This window comes from Capricornis sumatraensis, chromosome 2 (assembly GCF_032405125.1).
Source record: "Capricornis sumatraensis isolate serow.1 chromosome 2, serow.2, whole genome shotgun sequence".
NCBI classification, from domain to species: Eukaryota; Metazoa; Chordata; class Mammalia; order Artiodactyla; family Bovidae; genus Capricornis; species Capricornis sumatraensis.
In genome coordinates, this window is record NC_091070.1 from 111,275,336 (window position 1) to 111,296,443 (window position 21,108).

Sequence of the window (21,108 nt, forward strand, 5' to 3'; positions counted from 1 at the left end):
TCATTCCAATCCCAAAGAAAGGCAATGCCAAAGAATGCTCAAACTACCGCACAATTGCACTCATCTCACATGCTAGCAAAGTAATGCTCAAAATTCTGCAAGCCAGGCTTCAATAGTGTGTGAACCGTGAACTTCCAGATGTTTAAGCTGGATTTAGAAAAGGCAGAGGAACCAGAGATCAAACTGCCAACATCCGTTGGATCATCAAAAAAGCAAGAGAATCCCAGAAAAACATCTATTTCTGCTTTATTGACTATGCCAAAGCCTTTGATTGTGTGGATCACAACAAACTGTGGGAAATTCTTTAAGAGATGGAAATGCCAGACCACCTTATCTGCCTCCTGAGAAATCTGTATGCTGGTCAAGAAGCAACAGTTAGAACTGGACATGAAACAACAGACTGGTTCCAAATAGGAAAAGGAGTATGTCAAGGCTGTATATTGTCACCCTGCTTATTTAACTTATATGCAGAGTACATCATGTGAAATGCCAAGCTGGATGAAGCACAAGCTGGAATCAAAATTGCCAGAAGAAATATCAATAACCTCAGATATGCAGATGACACTACCCTCATGGTAGAAACCGAAGAACTAAAGAGCCTCTTGGCTCTCGAAAGTGAAAGAGGAGAGTGAAGTAGTTGGCTTAAAACTCAACATTCAGAAAACTAAGATCATGGCATCTCTGGTCCCATCACTTCATGGAAAATAGATGGGGAAACAGTGGAAACAGTGAGACTTTATTTTGGGGGGCTCCAAAATCACTGCAGATGGTGACTGCAGCCATGAAATTAAAGGACGCTTGCCTCTTGGAAGAAAAGCTATGACCAACTTAGACAGCATATTAAAAAGCAGAGACATTACTTTGCCAACAAAGGTCTATCTAGCAAAAGCTATGGTTTTTCCAGTAGTCATGTATGGTTGTGAGAGTTGGACTATAAAGAAAGCTGAGCACCAAGGAATTGATGCTTTTGAACTGTGGTGTTGGAGAAGACTCTTGAGAATCCCTTGGACTGCAAAGAGATCAAACCAGTCAGTCCTAAAGGAAATCAGTCCTGAATATTCATTGGAAGGACTGATGCTGAAGCTGAAACTCCAATACTTTGGCCACCTCTTGTGAACTGACTCATTGGAAAAGACCCTGATGCTGGGAGAGATTGAAGGCAGGAGAAAGGGACGACAGAGGATGAGATGGTTGGATGGTGTCACTGACTCGATGGACATGAGTCTGAGCAGGCTTTGGGAGTTAGTGATGGATGGGCAAACCTGGCATGCTGCTGAAGGGTGGGGCTATGTTCACTCCCTGTTGTTTGAACTAAGGCCAAACTATTATGGAGGTAATGAAAATAATGGCGACCTCCTTCAAAACGTTCCATGTAAACAGTGCCTCACTCAGGGCCCCAACCCTGCAGCAGGCCACCGCCAACCTATGCCTCTGCCTGAGACTCCTGGACCCTCACGCGCATGTCTGGGTCAGTGTCTTGTGGGCTCACTGCTCTTTTCTCCTGGGTCCACACAAGGTTTTGTTTGTGCCCTCCAAGAGTCTGTTTCCCCAGGCCTGTGTAAGTTCTGGCAGCTCTGTGGTGGGGTTAATGGTGACCTCCTCCAAGAGGGCTGATGCCATAGCCCGGTCTACTGCACCCAGAGGCCCTGCCCCTGCAGCAGTCCACTGCTGACCCACACCTCCCTGGGAGACACCCAAACACAGTTCTGTCTCAGTGTCTGTGGGATCTCTGGGTCCTGGTGTGCACAAGGTTTGTTTGAGCCCTCTGAGCATCTCTGGCAGGTATGCAGTTTGATTCCACCATCTTGCTGGGGCTTCTCCTTTGCCCTCGGACGTGGGGTTATCTTTTTTTTGGTGGGATCCAACATTCTCCTGTTGACAGTTGTTCAGTAGCGAGTTGTAATTCTGTAGTTCTCAAAGGACAAGATGAGCTCATGATACAGAGATACAGCTATGCAATTTATTTATTCTTTATAAAATGTTTTAATTTTTTAAAAAATTTCAGTATTTATTATGGCTGTGCTGGGTTTTTGTTGTGGTATATGGACTTCTCTAGCTGTGGTACGTGGGCTTAATTGTCACATGGGGGGATCTAGTTCCCTGACCAGGGATCAAACATGATCTCTTTGCATTGGGAGTGTGGAGTCTTTTCCACTGGACCACCAGGAAAACCCCAAGAGCAGTTCAGTTCAGTTCAGTCTCTTTGTGTCCAACTCTTTGTGACCCCATGGACTGCAGCACGCCTGGCCTCCCTGTCCATCACCAACTCCCAGAGTTTACTCATACTCATGTCCATTGAGTCAGTGATGCCATCCAACCATCTCATCCTCTGTTGTCCCCTTCTCCTCCCACCTTCAATCTTTCCCAGCATCAGGGTCTTTTCAAATGAGTCAGTTCTTTGCATCAAAGTATTGGAGTTTCAGCTTTAGCATCAGTCCTTCCAATGAATATTCAGGACTGATTTCCTTTAGGATGGGCTGTTTGGATCTCCAAGATATGCAATTAAATAAAGAAACACTAAGGTAAGATTGCTGGATTAGTTCTAGATACAAAACATTTTAAACTGTAATCTTGGGGTCATCTGTTCCATTATACAGTAAATTATTCACATTATTTTTAGTGGACCAAAAGCTACAAGTTAACTTCATAAGTACTGTAAAATAACCTCATCAATAGAAACCACGCTCAGCACTGCACTAAAAGAACCCACGAAAAATCTCTTTTGCCTGATCCCCAGATACAGATTGTTTTTGTAACAGAGGTGCTGTTTTTCCCTTTTTACTGGCATTATTTCTGGACCCCGTAGAGGTAGAGGGCATTTTCAGTCCTTTTGTGGCCATCTTTCACAGAGGACCCAAAGAAATATGTCCTGTTCTACTGCAGCTGCATCTTGAGAGGTTTTTACTTCTCTTAATAATGGGTTATTGGCAGACTCAATAGACTCTTGGCTAAATGAGGGATCTTAAATTATAAAGGAAGCTTCTCCAAAATTTGACACAAATGTCTTAAGTTAAAAATGCAAACACAGAAGCTCAAATAAAGGAGAATTACATTATATACTTGTTGAACTTAAGTTCAACAATAAACTGAGCCAGAAAACACTTTCCATAGTAAGGCAATTTCCACCTGCTTTCTTACTTAATGAATATGTACCGCTGAATGAGGGTGAGAGGGAGACACAAACTGGCTTTATTTTCATAAGTCTCAGTTTCCGTGTGTGAGTATCTTAGTATGCTGAGTGTGATTCTCATGTTTAAAAGCATATGTATTTTGGAACCACATGGTCCCTAAATGAAAGCCACCTACTTCAACTGGTACCATAAGTTCCAACGTAGAAGAAAATATCTAGCTATCAGTGTCAGCTCTCTTAGAAGATTTTCAAGGGTAATTTTAACACTATGCTTAATTTGTCTCATACAAAGTCTGTAGACATGGTATTAGTTTTCTATGGCTTCATAAAGGATTTCCATACTCTGAACAGCTTAAGAAAACATATACATTTATTAGCTCATGGTTTCTGTGGGTCAGGAGTCCAGGTGTGGCTTAGCAGAGTTCTCTGCTCAGGGTTTCCTGAGATTGCAATCAAGGTTTCACCTGGGCTGCATTTTCATCTGAAGGTTCAACCATGAATAGCTACTTTCTGACCTCATTCTGCTTGTTGGCAGATTTCATTGCCTTGTGGTTGTAAGGCTGAGGGCCCCATTCTGAGTGGTCCTTTACCACGTGAGCCTCCTCAAGACAGCTCTGACTTCATCAAGTCAGAGCTTCCCTAGTAGCTCAGCTGGTAGAGAATCCACCTGCACTGCAGGAGACCTGGGTTCAATTCCTGGGTCAGGAAGATCCCCTGGAGAAGGGATAGGCTACCCCTCCACTATTCTTGGGCTTTCCAGTTGACTCAGCTGGTAAAGAATCTGCTGTAATGCAGGAGATCTGGGTTCAATCGCTGAGTTGGGAAGATCCCCTGGAGAAGGGAACAGCTACCCACTCCAGTATTCTGGCTTGGAGGGTTATCATGGACTATATAGTCCATGGGGTTGCAAAGAGTTGGATATGACTGAGCGACTTTCACTTTCATCAAGTCAACCAGGAGAGTCTCTCTGACCTCAGAGAAAGCTTAGTCCTGGCTTAGGTCCTTTCACCTGATTAGGTTAGGCCCATCTCAGATGATCACTCTTTTTATTTACTCAAGTCAACTGTTTGAGGACCTTAATTATCTCTGAAAAATTCCTTCGGTTTGCCATATTCTACGCAAGCCATAGGTCCCACCTACACTCAACAGGAGATTATACAGGACCTGGGCACTGGGGGGCAGGGGTCATGAGGGTCACCCTAAAGGTCTATCTTCACAGACCCTAACCCCCAAAACAATCAGGGCCCAGTCAGGAAAATGGTAACCACATTAACAGAAAACATTTAACATAGGAAATTGTTCAAATAGTTATTAGACAACTAAAAACGTTTAAAAAAAAAATAGTGAGGGCTTCCCTGGTGGCTCAGTAGTAAAGAATTCTTCTGCCAATGCAGGAGACGCAGGTTCGGTCTCTGATCTGGGAAGATCCCACATGCTGTGAAGCACCTAAGCCCGTGAAGCACCTAAGCCCGTGCACCACAACTATTGAGCCTGTGCTCTAGAGCTCAGGAGTTGCAGATACTGAAGCCTGTGCACGCTAGAGCTCCCACTCCACAACAAGAGAAGCCCAAGCCCCACAAATAGAGAGTAGCCCCTGGTCATTACAACCAGAGAAAGTCTGTGTGCAGCAATGAAGACCCAGCACGGCCAAAAATAAATAAATCAAATAAAACAAAAAAGAAATAGTGAGGTAAGAAAGGAAACAAGTGCAAGAAGCAGCTACCTCTATTGCTGGGGGATAAGGGAAGAGGTCAGGGTCATCAGGACCTGTGAGCTTGGAGGAGAAGTCCACACAGCTGAGCCTTAACCTTGGAGTAAAGCCCCTCCTGTGACTACCCCTGTTTTTCAAGGAGGAGCAGCAGTAGTTCAGACCTCTGAGGAGGGGCACTGTATGTTTGGGGCTGGTACCTCTGAGGTGTGGAAAGATGCTGTACCAGGTTGACCTGCTACCAGGATGAAGGGTTGTTGCTAGGCCCACCTGCCAGGAGGACTGAGCAGATCAGAAGAGCATTTTCCTCACTCCTGCCTTCCAGTCTCTCTCTAGCATCCTTCCTGGCAGAACGTAACAGCTGCAAGCCAGCAAAGGGGAATGTAATTTCCAAAGTCCTGTATCCATCATCACAACACAATATGAAAGGGTAGATTTGGAACCTAGAGACAATAGCTTGATAACCAGCATACACCTTTCTTAGCTAAGTCTGCTGAAATCTAGGTCCAGTAAAAAACCCTGCCCTTGGCCTCCTGTCTAATCCCAGCGGTGCTGGGATTTTAGGTGGTCAATGAGTAACATTACTCTCTTTCCTGTTTGAGTTCTGATCCAACCAAGTCAGAGAGTCAGCGGCTAGGAAATGAAGATTAAAAAATCAGCTTTGTATCTGTCTATGTCTATATCTATAGATATCTTTATCTCCATCTCCATATCTAATCTAGATCTAGTGTCCTTGCCTGGAGAATCCCAGGGATGGAGGAGCCTGGTGGGCTGCCGCCTATGGGGTTGCACAGAGTCGGCCACAACTGATGTGACTTAGCAGCAGCAGGCTTCCCTGATGGCTCAGTGGTAAAGAATCTGCCTGCAATGCAGGAGATGTGGGTGTGATCCCTGGGTCAGGAAGATTCACAGAGAAGGAAATGGCAAGTCACTCCAGTATGCTTGCCTGGGAAATCACATGGACAGAGGAGCCTGGCAGGCCACAGTCCACGGGGACACAACTTAGTAACTAGACAACAGCAACTAAGCATACTTTGGCTGCGCCCTGTGGCATGTGGGATCTTAGTTCCCTCACTAGGGATTGAACCCATGCTCCTGGAATTGGGGACACAAAGTCTTAACCACTGGACCACCAAGGAAGACCCCAAAATATCAGCATTATTACTAACAAAGTCTCTATTGTCAACTCTGCAGCCAAATGTGTTTGCAAACATCCCTGGACAGACTTCCTGCCCCAAGCTTCAGGCTTCCCCTGTGGATTCATGAAAATCTGTGTTCTCAAGCAGCGCACAAGTTCCAGTGAGAGACAGAGAAAACATCTGAGTGAAGCCCACCCTTGGGCTCTGCCTGGCGGTGCTGAGAGGGGCCTGGGGGCCCCCTGGTGGAGGTTCCTTCAACAGGGAAGGCAAGGAAATTTGGGGGCATGTTTGATCACAGCCCGGCTCTGGTTAGAGATGTTGTAGAAACACAGATTATTTTTTCTCTTAGTTAGAGGTATTATTTATAGATTGTAGCAAGATATCTATAACTTAAAATTTATGAATTTAATCATTTTTAAAGTGTAGAGTTCAGTGACATTAAATACACTGACATTGTTGCACAGGCATATCCATCTCCATCGTCCAGAACTTTTCCATCTTCCCGCATTAAAGCTCTGCACCCATTAAACAAGAGGTTCCCATTACCCCTTCCCCTGTACCCTGGAAACCTGTACTCTACTCTCTGTCTCGAAAGCTGACTACTTTAGCCATATAAGTGGAATCATAGTCTCTGTCTTCTCATAACCAGCTTTTTTCACTTAGCATAATGTCCTCAAGTTTCATTCATGTTGTGGAAAGTATCAGAATATGCTTCCTTTTTAAAGACTGGCTAATAATATTCCATCATGTGTACAGACCACATTTTGCTTAGCTGTTCGTCATTGGTGGACATTTGAGTTTCTTTTACCTTTTGGCTATTGTGAACAATGCCACAACTGCTCTGAACGTGGGTGAACAAAAATCCATCTGAGTCCCTGCTCTCAATTCTTTGGGATATATACCCCAAAGGAGAATTGCTAGATATATGGTCATTCTATTTGGTAAGGATTGTGAGGAGCACCCCGAGGTATGGGCAGAGAACCCGTGAGGCGTGCATCACCCAGTTTGGAGACTTCTTAGGGGCAAATTGTCCTCTTAGCCGTGTATATCTGACCCTGCAGCCTCTGCAGGCCTGCAAAGTGGGGTCGGGGCTTCTTGAGGAAAGGAGCCTGTGTGCTCCTCAGGTGTGGGGTGGTGAGCCCCGTGCTCAGGAATGAGGGCAGGGCCTGGAGTCTACCTGAGACCCCATCACCCAGGGCCTGGTTGTGGGACCTGAGTAAAATTCTGGAGCCCTTGCAGCTTGCTAAGTTTTGCTATTTTTGCCATCGTTTCCCCAGTGGCTCAGTGGGCAAAGAATCTGCCTGCAATGCAGGAGGCACAGGAGCTGCAGGTTTGATCCCTGGGTTGGGAAGACCCCCTGGAGGAGGAAAATGGCAACCCACTCCAGTATTCTTGCCTGAAAAATCCCATGGACAGAGGAGCCAGGCAGGCTACAAGTCGAAAGAGTTGCAGAGTCGGACACGATTGAGCAACTAAGCTCAGCTGCTTAATTGCAACTGATAAGGTCATCAGCGTCACTGTAATGATGGGCACTCAAGCCTTTAAGGTGGAGCCAGCTGTGTGCATGTTTTGGGGGACAGTTGAAGAGAGCTGGAAGGTCTTTTCCTGGTCTAGGGCCACTCTTGGGGAGAGGCTGAGGAGAGGAAAGCAAGCTGAATTCCTGATGGTTGCTGAGGTGTAGTAGCTGTAAGACCCATGCACCATTTCTAGACAGAGTTGAACTTTCTATCCAAAAGAGGCACCTAAATGATGACCCCTTGAAACTTTGTGGAACAGATTGGTAGGGGTTAAAAATAGTGTATAGTATGGGGGGAGCAGACTCTTGCTAGGCCACTTGGGAAGATGGTGCTCTGAGCCCATTGGATGCCTCAAAGAGAAAGTGATGGCTACATTCTTCTGCCCTGGGGCAGGGACCTGAGCCATCTGAGGTCAACTGAACTTACTCTGTTGGCTTAGCTGGACCTGGCTAAGAATTAAAGATGATCCCAGGAATGTCTCTTGGGCAGCATCCTAAAGATACAAAAGAGAAGGAACAGATGAATGCCAGGGGCATTCATAAAGAAGTCAGCGTGTTTGACTGGTTTCCCTGAGTGCTCCAGGCTTGCTTTGTGTGTTCCATTCAGCAAGGTTCAGAGAATCAGAGAGCTCCGTTTGGTAGAAACATAATGCAAGCCACACACAGAAATTTAGTTTCAAAGAGCCACTGTGATAAAGGGAATGTAAAGGAAAGGGAAATGGGTGAATTCAATTTTAATAAAACATTATATTTATCCACTATATCCATAATATTATCATTTTAAATCTGTAATCAATATAAAAATTATTTAATTATTTTACATTCTCTTTTTTTTTGGTACTGTATCTTTGAAATTTGAGTATATTTTACCCTTGTGTCATAACTCAATTCAGACCAGCCACACTCCAAGTTCTTAATTGTCACATGTGGATTTTGGCTTCCCTGGAGGCTCAGATGGTAAAGAAACTGCCTGCCATGCAGGAGACGTGGGTTCAATCCCCGGATCAGGAAGAACCCCTGGAGAAGGGGTTCCAGTATTCCAACTACCCATTCCAGTATTCTTGCCTGGAGAATTCCATGGACAGAGGAGCCTGGCAAGCTATGGGCTACAGTCCACGGGGTCCCCAACAGTTGGACACGACTGAGGGACTAACACTTTCGCTTTCATTGGATAGTACAGCTCTGAGAAATCCAAGGATGTTTATAATAGGGTGCATTTATTGTGCTTCCCAGGTGGCGCTAGTGGTAAAGAACCAGCCTCCCAATGCTGGAGACATAAGAGACCTCGGTTCATTGTGCAACTACTGTTCTATATATTAAATCATTTAATTCTCATAGTGATACTCTGAGGTAGTTGCTGTCTACTAAAGCATACAAATAAGGCCCGCTTACTGCATGGTTAAAAAGCCGATGGTATAGCATGCTTCCCTGGTGGCTCAGAGGGTAAAGTGTCCGCTTGCAATTTGGGAGACCTGGGTTTGATCCCTGGGTTGGAAAGATCCCCTGGAGAAGGGAATGGCTGCCCACTCCAGTATTCTTGCCTGGAGAATTCCATGGACAGAGGAGCCTGGGGGGTTACAGTCCATGGGGTCACAAAGAGTCGGACACGACTGAGCGACTTTCATTTTTACAACATCTTCTGTTTCTGATCAGCTTCTCTCGTCACACCATCAGATGGCCTTCTTCTGACGCTGACTTCTCCCGATTCCCTTCAAGGACCCTAGTGATTATCTCAGGTCCATCCGGTCATCCAGGATAACTCCCCATCTCAAGATTCTTAATTTAATCATGTCTGTTAAGTCTCTTTTGCCAAATAAGGTAACACAGGTTCCAGGATTAGGGTTTGGGCCTCTTGGGGAACACCCTTCAGCCCACAGAGAGGGAAGTTTGTTTTCATAGTCACGTAGAGAAAACACTGCTCCAAGACCACACATCTTCTGCTTCCTCTTCGCACCGTCTGTGTTGGTCGGCCCACTCTGCTCCTAGAGGAGACCAACTCCTTCGCTCCATCAAGGCTGAAGCACTGGTTGCTGCTGGGACAAGGGGAGACGGCCTTCTCCGGCTCCCGGGCCGCTTGCTGCTGTGAATGACCCTGCTAGGACTTCCATGCATCTCTTCCTCTGAGGGAGCTGGTGATCTGTGAGCCCTTCTTACTGCAAAGCGTCTCATTTGGGGGAGTGGAGGGAGGAGTCCGACCAAAATCACTGACCAGAGGAGGTACCTCTGTCCTTTCACAAGGGCTCTGAGAGCTCTTCAAGCTCTGCTAGCCCACCCCTGCCCTCCCACCACTCTGCTCCACTAGCCAACACTGACTTTCCACCCAAACTCAACCTCTCAAGCCAGTCATTTCCTTCCCAACAATGCTATTCAAGTGAATTCATGAAATTCCTTTGTTTGCAAGTCACAGAAACTGACTTGAATGAACTTAAGGGAATAAAGAAAAAGTGGCCAGAAAAATCTTTTCTTGAGATGATCTTGTTTTTCTTGGCAACCTGAGGGTTCCTTCTCCAGGAAAGGGAACTTTCCCCCATCCACCTCTGACTCCCAGCACATATGCAGTGATTGCGATATTCAGCCCATGGCTCCTCCAACACCCACATGCACTTCACTCCGCCTGAGATGAAGAATCACAGACCTGTGAATGCCCTGGGATGAAGATCCTTGGTGGGAGGGTAAGTCAATAAGAGAGGAGCCTGGCCAAGGTGCAGATGACTGACCAAGGCATTTGCTTTCATGTGTTATATTTAATATTGTGCTTATGTACGCATATAGATTTACTTAACATTACATAAAGTTTGGGCACCTATTATGTGTTAGGTATTGTGCTGGTACTGAGGATACAGAATGACTTTATTCTACCTTAAACTTTTTCCTAAGAGACAAGGAATTGCAGGACAGTTTGATAAATGCCATAAGAGATGTTGGTATTGGGTATAAAAGCGGTGCAAAAAGAGACATGATTTCCTCTGCTTCGGTGTGTCCAGGACATTTAAAGTGGGTCTTGATAGGAATTCAAAAATCACTATGTAGCGTGTGTTTGTATGCTGGGGGTGGTGGTGCTGGTATGCTGGGAATGGAGAAGAATGTTCCAGGAGGAAGGAATTTTATGACCAAGAGTCTTGATGTTAAATGAACTGGAATTCAGAAAAGTGCAGAGAGTTATTATGGCTGTCAGGAGGGGGACTTGGAGTAGGGAGTCTGAGAATGGACAGTCAAGTGCAGGCTGAATCTAGAGAGGCTTAAATCTTTTCATTTCATCTTGTAAGTGACCAGGCATCCAGGAAAGGATGAAAGCAGAGAGTGGGGCAAGATTTGAATTTGAAGCGAAGGAGGAGTCTAGCAGTGTGGAGGATGGGTGGAGGGAAGGGAGACCAGGGGCAATGAGATTGGTTAACAGAAGCGGAGACCACGACCAAAGTCCCCGTGCAGGAGAGTCACTGGGGGGAAATGCCACATCTGCGATGGATAAAGAGGAGGCAACAGCAGTAGAGGAGAGCCTTTGTAATATAGTTGTGACACCTGTGAAAGGAGGAGAGGCGAGGCAAGGCTGATGGGGCGCCCAACAGCAACGCTCCACATCAGGCACAAACGCCCGTCTCTGGCACTCTGCTGAGCTCCTCACTGGCTGGGAGCCACGTGGGGGGTGTGGCCTCGGGATGAAGACCTGACACGCCCAGAGGGGCAGCGGCTGGAGGCTGCCCACACCCAGGCTCCTCGCAGCACGTCTGAGGGTCCCTCTCCCAGCACAGAGGTGACTGTAACAGCCCCGTCTGAACCAAGGCAGTCCCAGGGAAACAGAAGAAAGATGTGAAAGAGGAGCTGGCCTCATTAGCACCTCTGGCCTGGGTAGGCTGTTTTCTGCCAGCCTCCTGGAAGGGCGTAGGCTGTTCTCTCCTGGGTGTGTGCTTGGGGGTCCCTCCCTCTGTCCAGCGGGTGCGTGAAGTCTTCCTCTTCTTGAGCACGCCACAGCCTTGGGAGGTGTATGAGTCAACTTGAGCTGCCATAACAAATATCCTAGACTGGGGGCCCAGAGAACAGAAACATGTTTTCTCAAGTTCTGAAGGGTATGAGTCCAAGATCGAGGTGTCAGCAGAGGGGTTTCTTCAGAGGCCTCCCTCCTTGGCTTGCAGCTGGCTGCCTTCTCACTGCGGCCTCACATGGTCTTTCTTCCAGGTGTGTCTGTGATCTAACCTCCTCTTATAAGAACGCCAGTCTCATTGGACTAGGGTCCACCCTAGTGACCTCATTTTAACTTAATCACCTCCTTTCAAGACCGTATCTCCAAATATAGTTACATTCTGGAGTGCTGAGGGTTAGGATGTCTACATATGAATCTGCAGGGGACATAATTCAGCCCCCAACAGTGGAATATATGACTTTTATTTTGCTGAGACTGAGGTCATTTGTCAGGAGTGTTTCCAGTTTTCTTTCCTATTCCTCAGGACTTTTTTACATGCCCAGTTTCTGTTTTTCTTTTTCTTTCTTGAGCTTCTTGATCAGTTTCACATTTAATTCCATTCTTTTCCCTTTAATTAAGGGCTCTGTCCGATCAATTACTGAGCATCTCTCATCCTCCCCCACCCCCCTTCACCAATGTGCTCAGTGAGACCCCATCATTCAAAGAGTTTCTTTCAAGCTTGTTAGTTAGTGTTAGTCGCTCAGTCATACCCGACTCTTTGTGACCCCATGGACTCTAGCCCTCTGTCCATGAGATTTTCCAGGCAAGGATACTGGAGTGGGTTGCCATTTCCTTCTCCAGGGGATCTTCCCAACCCAGGAATCGAACCCAGGTCTCCTGCACTGCAGGCAGATTCTTTACCAACTGAGCTACAAGCTTGTTACCTCCCCTCAACTTTCTCCTTCCTTTACAGCCTGATTGAGATGTTCATGCCCTCTTCTCTATTTCCTTATCACCTGGTTTATTCTCTGTGCACTTACATTATTTTACATACACATACAAAGGGCTTCCCTGGTGGCTCAGATTGGTAAAGAATCCACCTGCAATGCAGGAGACCTGGGTTCAACTCCTGGGTTGGGAAGATCCTCTGAAGGAGGGCATGGCAACCCATTCCAGTATTCTTGCCTGGAGAATCCCCATGGACAGAGGGCCATAGGGTCGCAGAGTCAGACATGACTGAGCAGCTAAGCACAGCACACACAGCATACAAAACACACAGGTTTGTTTCTAAGCATAAATGTGCTTATGCTGAACAGATTGTTTTCCAACTTGTTTGTTCACTTAAAATTGTCTTTCAAATCCTTTTTGTATCACTGTACAAAGATCTTTTATGCTTTATTTTGTTTGTGTTTATCAGTTGGAGGTAGGTAGGTACATCAGTATTCCTCTTTGGAAAAGCATTAAACATTGGGCCTCAGGAGCAGTTTGGTCATTGAGCAGGGCCATCACCCCAGAATGGCTGCTTGTCTGGGGGAAAGTCAAGGGAGGAAAGCTGACTGGCTGGGAGGAAGCCTGCTGGAAGTGCCTTGGTTTTAGATAAAGACCTACTTGCTATTAACTATAGCTACCATGCTGTGCACTCGATCCTCTAAACATAACTAACTGAAAGATATGTTTACTTTTTAAAAAATTAGCTAATAACTGTATGGTATACTTGAGATTTGCTAAAATGAAAGGGGTAGTAGCTCAGTTGTGTTCGGCTCTTTGCCACCCCATGGACTGTAGCCCATCCATGGAATTCTCCTGGCAAGAATACTGGAGTGGGTTGCCATTGTCTCCTCCAGGGATCTTCCCAACCCAGGGATCTAACTCAGGTCTCCAACACTGGGGGCAGATTCTTTACTATCTGAGTCACCAAATTTGCTAAAAGTATATCTTAAACATTCTTACGGAAAAAATGGTAACATTGTGAGGTGATTGATGTATTAATTTGATTGTGGGAATCATTTCATCATGTGAAACATTACCTACATACATCATCACATTGTACACTTAAATATAGTACAGTTTTATCTGTCAATTATATCTCAATAAAGCTGAGACATTTTTTTAAAAATTAAAGACCTGTTTGTTATTGGCTGAACTGTGCACACGCTCCCAACTCTCATACATATGTTGAAGTCTTAACTCCCTGCACCTCAGAATGTGGCCATGTTAGGGTATAGAATTAAGAGGCAATTACATTAAAATGAAGTCATTAGGGTGGGTCCTAATCCAACATGACTGATACCTTATATGAAAGGGAAATTTGGACAGACATGTACAAAGGGAAGACGTGGGGAGAAGACTGCCATGTACAAGCCAAGAGAGGCACGTGTCCTTCCCTCAGGGCCCTTAGAAGGAACCAGCTCTGCCGACCCCTTGATCTTGGACTTCCAGCCTCTAACAGTGTAAGACGGGACATTTTGATTATATAAACCACTCAGCTTGTGGCACTTGTCACAGTGGTGCTAGCAAACTAAAACACTACCATAGTGGGTAGGTTCTTTTAGGTTGCAAGAAAAAGAGAGGCTCAGGCTTAAAGAGCTTGAATGGCGGTCAGCTCAGTTGCTCAGTCATGTCTGACACTTTGTGATCCCATGGACCACAGCATGCCTGTCCATCACCGACTCCCAGAGCCTGTTCAAATTCATGTCCATCGAGTCGGTGATGCCATCCAACCATCTCATCCTCTGTCATCCCCTTCTCCTCCTGCCTTCAAACTTTTCCGGCATCGGGGTCTTTTCCAATGAGTCAGTTCTTCACATCAGGTGGCCAAAGTATTGGAATTTCAGCTTCAGCATCAGTCTTTCCAATGAATATTCAGGACTGATTTCCTTTAGGACTGACTGGTTGGATTTCCTTGCAGTCCAAGAGATTCTCAAGAGTCTTCTCCAACATCATAGTTCAAAAGCATCAATTCTTTGGCACTCCACTTTCTTTATAGTCCAACTCTCACATCTGTACATGATTACTGGGAAAACCATAGCTTTGACTAAACGGACCTTTGTTGGCAAAGTAATGTCTCTGCTCTTTAATAAGCTGTCTATGTTGGTCATAGCTTTTCTTCCAAGGAGCAAGCGTCCTTTAATTTCATGGCTGCAGTCACTCTCTGCAGTGATTTTGGAGCCCCACCAAAATAAAGTCTGTCACTGTTTCCCCATCTATTTGCATGAAGTGATGGGACCAGAGATGCCATGATCTTAGTTTTCTGAATGTTGAGTTTTAAGCCAACTTTTTCACTCTCCTCTTTCACTTTTATCAAGAGGCTCTTTAGTTCTTCTTCGGTTTCTGCCATGAGGGTGGTGTCATCTGCATATCTGAGGTTATTGATATTTCTCCCGGCAATCTTGATTCCAGCCTGTGCTTCATCCAACCTGGCATTTTGCATGATGTACTCTGCATATAAGTTAAATAAGCTGAATGACAGGGATTCACTTAAAGGATGCAAGGACAAGTAAGGAAACTGTCTCAACAGTCTCATAGTCAGGCCTCACAGGATAGTGGGAATTACTCAGCAGCAGCCCTGATAATCCTCTCAGAAGCCAACTTCTGCTCCAGACGCAGCTATTCTCCTTACTCAGTCTCTCTCTTGTTTTCTCTTCTCACATTCCGATTTCTATCACCTCTGCCTTCCCTGCTCTTTTACTGTTTCCTGTTTACAACCTACAGGGGTGGGATGGGGTGGGAGTTTGGAGGGAGGTTCAAGAGGGAGGGGACATATATGTATCTATGGCTGATCCATGTTGATATATGGCAGAAAACAACACAATATTGAAAATATCTTCAATTAAAAGAAAAAAAAAAAAACCTCCTAGAGAGTATCTAACTGGGAAACCTAATACTCTATGATAGAAGCCCTCCCATAAACACATGGGTCTAAAGAGACCGTGATCCTTGGTCCAGTCAGTTGTGCCCAGGGTATCAGGACAGCAAGTCTCAGGGCATGGCAAATTTTGCTGGTGTACCAGGACAGAACTAACTTTTTTCTTTCTTTTTGGCTGTGGTGGGTCTTCACTGCAGGGCAAGGGTTTCTCTTTTTATGGTGAAAGGGCTTTAGCGCTTTAGGGCTCCGTAGTTGTGACACATGGACTTAGCTGCTCTGCACCGTGTAGGATCTCAGTTCCCTGACCAGGGATCAGACCTGTTGGAAAGCAAATTCTTAAGCACTGGACCAGCAGGGAAGTCCTCAGAACTGATTTCGTCTGAAGAATGTTATGGATGTTGTAGACACTGATAAGGTAAAAAATCTTTCCAGTCCATCCACTCCAACACAGTCTTGGGAGGGTCTATTGTTTTGGTAGGGTTTCCATAACAAAGTGCCACAGACTAGGTGGCTTAAACAACAGAAATTTATTTTCTCATGATTCTGGAGGCTGGAAGTCTAAAATCAAGGTTCTGGCACAGTTAGTTTCCTCTGAGCCCTCTCTCCTTGGCTTGCAAATGGCCAGACTTTTGTTGCTTGTTTATAGGGTCATCCCCTTGTGCACAAGCAGCCTTGGGGTCCTAACCTTTTTGTCTTATAAGGACACCAGTCATATTGGATTAGAGCCCACCCTAAGAGCCTCATTTTTCCTTAATTACCTCTTCAAAAATCCAACCTCCAAATACAGTCACATTCTGAGATATTAGCAGTTAAGATTTCAGTTATGAATGGAGTAGTGGGGAGGGTGGGCACAATTCTGCACATAACAGAGGGGTGTCTCATCCTTGCAACTCTCTCACACATTTAGAGGCCCTAGTCCTTTGGTGTATGTGTTGCCGCTCCTTCCAGTGATTCCTACTTCTGCCATCTTACAAGGGAAAGGAGAGTCAGAGGGTCCAGGAGACATGGACACAGTGATGGAGAAGGACATAAGAGTTGGGGACTGAGAAGTATACATATTAAATAGGGCTGAGATCTCCAATTAGCACTTAATCCTCAGGAGACTCTGTTGGCTATCAAAGAAGGGCCTGGCACATGGGCCTTGGGGTTGGGTACCTTCTATCACTAGTCACTTTAAAGAGTGGACAAAGGTAGTCACGGCTGAAAGGACAAGAGGCTGAGAGGTATCTGGGCTTGTGGAAAGGTTTAGGATGTGGCAGATGGGAAGAGGCTGGGAAGAGTGGCAAAAGGACAGACACTGAGCTATGTGAGTCTTTCTAAGGGTAGAACCAAAGACTCAGCTCATGGTGGAGAGGTGCCCCAGAAGCCCGTCCTGGAAGTGTGCTAGGAATTGTTGCTCCAGTGGGTGGTTAGGGACAAGCTCTCGGAAGCAGACATGGGAAAGAACGGAAGACTTACTGTAAATTGGCCCTAAACTTCCTTTGCCTCGGTCTTGCTCAGAGGTTTCTAATCTTCTCTCTCATCTTCATTTTCCACTACCTTCCCACTGTTACTCTATGTTCCATCCAGACCTGACCGTCTGATACGGCCTAAAATATTCCTGTGATTCCCTATCTCTGTGTCCTCCTTAATGACAGTTCTTTCACATACAATCTATTTTCCTGATAACTGCCTGTAAATCCCTTCTTGATACCAGCTGAGCCCTGCAACTGGGCAGGCTCTCTCCCCTCACTGAGCTCTCCTAGTACTCTGACACTTTGCTTTGTGTCTCTGTTTGTAGTTTGTCCTGCAAAGTAGACTCTCTGGGAAAGAGGACTGTTATTTGCAATCTTGTGTCCCTAGTTTCACCCACCATAGTCCTACATATAGTAGTAGAATGAAGTAGATCTTTGCTGAGTTAAACTAAAGTAGAAAAAATATTGCCTTATGTTATTTTCTCTAGGTCATTCGTGATAAAGAGTCCCATGAGCGTCTCTTCTAGTTAATAAAATATTTTTTGGCTACCATACTTTGATGCTTAACTCCTGGCCTTGGAAGTTTAGATTGATGTAAATCTCTTTGCTTTAAATGCCTAAGCTTGCACATTTACCAAAATGAGCTCATAGTTTCATCTAAGCCTGCTTACCCAAGGAGATTTACATTTTTTCCCCTGAACATTTACAAACATATTAGAACAGTTTTTAAACAGAGCTATGTTGAGGTTTCCTCTTATCTTCCTAGCAGTATTTGCATATTAAAGAAGAACTTAGAGGAAAGTAGTGACAATCAAAAAAGGAATCAGTGGACTTTCATGTTGGGGGTGGGGTCTGAGAGAAGAGTTTCTCTAAAATAACTCAAACTTTACCACCTAGGTAGCCTTCTACTTCTCCTGATTTGTAACCAATATGACAGCTTCCTCCTACCACATTGATTTTGCAAGGGTTTCTACTCAACAGTCACACCAAGTAACAACCACAAACTTGGAAAACCAAACAAGACCAAACAGAAGTTAATAAAAGGAAACAATACTGACAGCATTGATGAGATGTATTTAATGACATTCAAGGCTCAGGTCGTGGCCTCATGATAAATAAACACAAGTGAATCCTCTATTCCTTAAAAGCAAAAGTAATCTGTATTTTCACACAGTCAAATGAAGTCTTTTCTGGGGTCAGCTTGGAAAAAATATGAATTGGAGTAAGAGAAACTCCCTTTCCTACAAGAGGAGGGAGCCAGCCACTGCTTGATCTGCATCTTCATAATCGCTGAAGTTGGGTCTGCAGCAAGAATCTTACGGCCGCAGAGGTCGGGGGTGGGGGGTGGGGGGCAGGCAGGTGCGGGGGGACAACTGGGCCGCAGCCTGAGGTTCTTTCTCCTTTCGAGGTTCACCTTCCCTTGGGGCCTCTCTTTGGCTACCATTCCTGGTGTCCACCACACTGAGTTTTGGAGAGCTCTGCTTCCTCTTCAACACATGGCTGAGCTGGGCTGAAACTTTTAGACAAGAATTTACTAGAAACTAGGGTAAGTAAAGGGCTTCCCTGATAGCTTAGACAGTAAAGAAACCACCTGCAATGCAGGAGACCTGGGTTCGATCCCTGGATTGGGAAGATCCCCTGGAAAAGGCTATGGCTACCCATTCCAGTATTCTTGCCTGCAAAATCCCATGGACAGAGGAACCTGGCGGGCTACAGTCCATGGGGTGGCAAAGAGTCAGACACAACTGGCAACTAACACTCTCACTTTCTTTTCAGGGTAAGTAAAAGGGAAACTTAAAAAGTACCAGGAATCTGTCTTGTAAGATATAATTTAGGCATTTTTAGCTGCCTCCCTTCTTAGTTCCTGGCTTGTGCATATGCCATCCTAGCATCTGTCACCTAGGTGACTGCAAACATCCATTATTCTCCTTCAAGTTGGAACCAGGCTCCTAAGAGATGAGAAGTCCTTTCTGCCTGCTGAGAGCCACCTCATCAGATCTGATGTCCTCCGTGAAGATCCACATTTACTCTCATAACGGACCCCCAAATCACTTCTCCTTTCTAAAGTCTCCACCGCTACCTCAAGCCTTATCCCGCTTGCCACTTAGAGGACTGGTTGTCAAGTCGCATCTGACTTCCTTTCCTCATTCCTTCTGAAGCAGGGAAGATGGGGAGTGGGGAGAGGTTCACCACACCCTTGCTCCTTGGAGACCCTAAAGCCAGGACAATCAGGTGCTGTACAGAAATGTTCCTACGAAGCATCTCAGGAAACATAGTTGCACGCATGCTCAGATGCTTAGTCGTGTCCGACTCTTTGTGACCCTATGGACTGTAGTCCGCCTCCTGGGAAGCCATGGCCAGTTAGGGATGGTGCAGTAGTGGGAGCCAGCACTTTCCAAATTTGTGTAGAAAGAGGGAGTAAGGGGGCTCAGTCATCCCCCAGGACCCACCATTCCCATGTTGAATCTCTTTTGTCAGGAAGTCCTTATCATCAGGTCTAACCCCCATCACTTTTCTCCACCGCAGAGCCCTATGATGGAAAGTTTGGTGCATCCTTAGTTTCATGTCCCTGTTGTTTCTGTATGTATGGCGGCGTTCGCATCCCCTTCTGATAACCCTGGTTGGAAATGTCTGAGGGGAAAGGCGTCTGACTGAGGTCACCACGGCCACCGACTCTAGATCAGTCGGTAAGGCTGGCTCTACAGTGCTGAGCTGGTGCTTGTGTGCCATATGTCAAGGCAGGGAGGTCTCAGGGTCTCTTCCTTCCTGCAAATGGCCTGAACCTCCCCCTCCTCTGAGAGCCCAGTGACAAACATCTGCGCCTAGGCACATTCAGCTTTTCCCTCTCAGCCACTCTATCCCATTCACCCCAGGCCTCTCCAACTGAAGTCCCTGTCCTGCCAGCTGGAGCTGTGAGTGGTTCTGCTGGGAGCTCAGCGGACAGGACACAACAGATGTTTCCCATAACTGAAGAGAGAAAGATGCCAGAACCAAAGTCTGGCAATAAACCCTTCTCTGTGTCTCTGAGTGAAGACTGCATCTGCGGACCTTGCATGTCTCCCAGCTTCACCTGGGACCGCGGCTGTAACTCCAGGGACACAGGCCCGCCTCTGCTTTGTGTCTCCCCTGTCTTCTGCCACCAGCAAGAACGTGAACTTATCATCAGCTGTCAGTCTGCTCTGCTACTCATCCTGCTCTGCCCAAGCTGGGGTTGCCCGGCTCACAGTCTGTTCCTTGCCTCTTTCCTAGCATCCTCCCTGTTCACCTAGTGACTCAGCTCCCAAATCTTCAGCTGCAGGAAGTGGATCTCTGCTCAGGCAATTCAGGTGGCAGGGGTTTATGGGAGGATGGAAAAGCAGAAATAAAAGTTAGAGTCTTTTGTTTTACTTAGCCTTTTGTTAAAACAGGTTGGGACTTCCCAGGCAATCAATCCAGTGGTTGAGACTCTGCACTTCCACTGCAGGGGGTTCTGGTTCCATCCCTGGTTTGGGAAGTAACATCCTGTGTGTCTCGCAGCTATAAATAATTAAAATAAATCTTTTAAAAATGTGAATGTGATAAAAGCATTAGAAAATGTCTATAAAGAACAAAGAAGCACGTTGTGAAAACTTTTTTCCCAACCCTAGTCCACGAGTTCCCAGTCTACCCCTGTCTTCTAAAGATCTTATATGGCTACACAAACTTATAGACATGTGAGTATGTACATGCATATCTTTTTATATCTGCTGCTGCTCCTGCTGCTGCTAAGTCGCTCCAGTCGTGTCCGACTCTGTGTGACCCCAGAGACGGCAGCCCACCAGACTCCCCGTGCCTGGGATTCTCCAGGCAAGAACACTGGAGTGGGCTGCCATTTCCTTCTCCAATGCATGAAAGTGAAAAGTGAAAGGGAAGTCGCTCAGTCGAGTCTGACTCTTAGCGACCCCATGGACTGCAGCCCACCAGGCTCCTCCGCCCATGGGATTTTCCAGGCAAGAGTACTGGAGTGGGCTGCCATTGCCTTCTCCTTTTTATATCTATATCTATACAAGTAGAGGTACATTGTACACAAGGATCCACATGTTGTTGTTAATTTTCCTTCATGAAGACTTTATACTGGGGCTCATTCCATTTGGTATTTAGGGACCTACCTCTTCCTCATGGCCACATAGTATTTCACTATACAGCTGGGCCATAATTGTTTAGCTGAGGTCCCCATTACTAAACCATCTCACTCTTTTGCTATGTTTTATACACACATATATGTGTGTGTGTCTATATGTATTTAGCTTTCTAGATTTTACCTCCTTAACATAACTGCCTCCTAGCAGCCGAGGAGGGAGAGACTCCAGGCTTTACTGGTATGAGATGGCCCTTGAGGGTGGTGGGGTCCAGAAACAGAGCCCTCAGCTGGAGATCAGG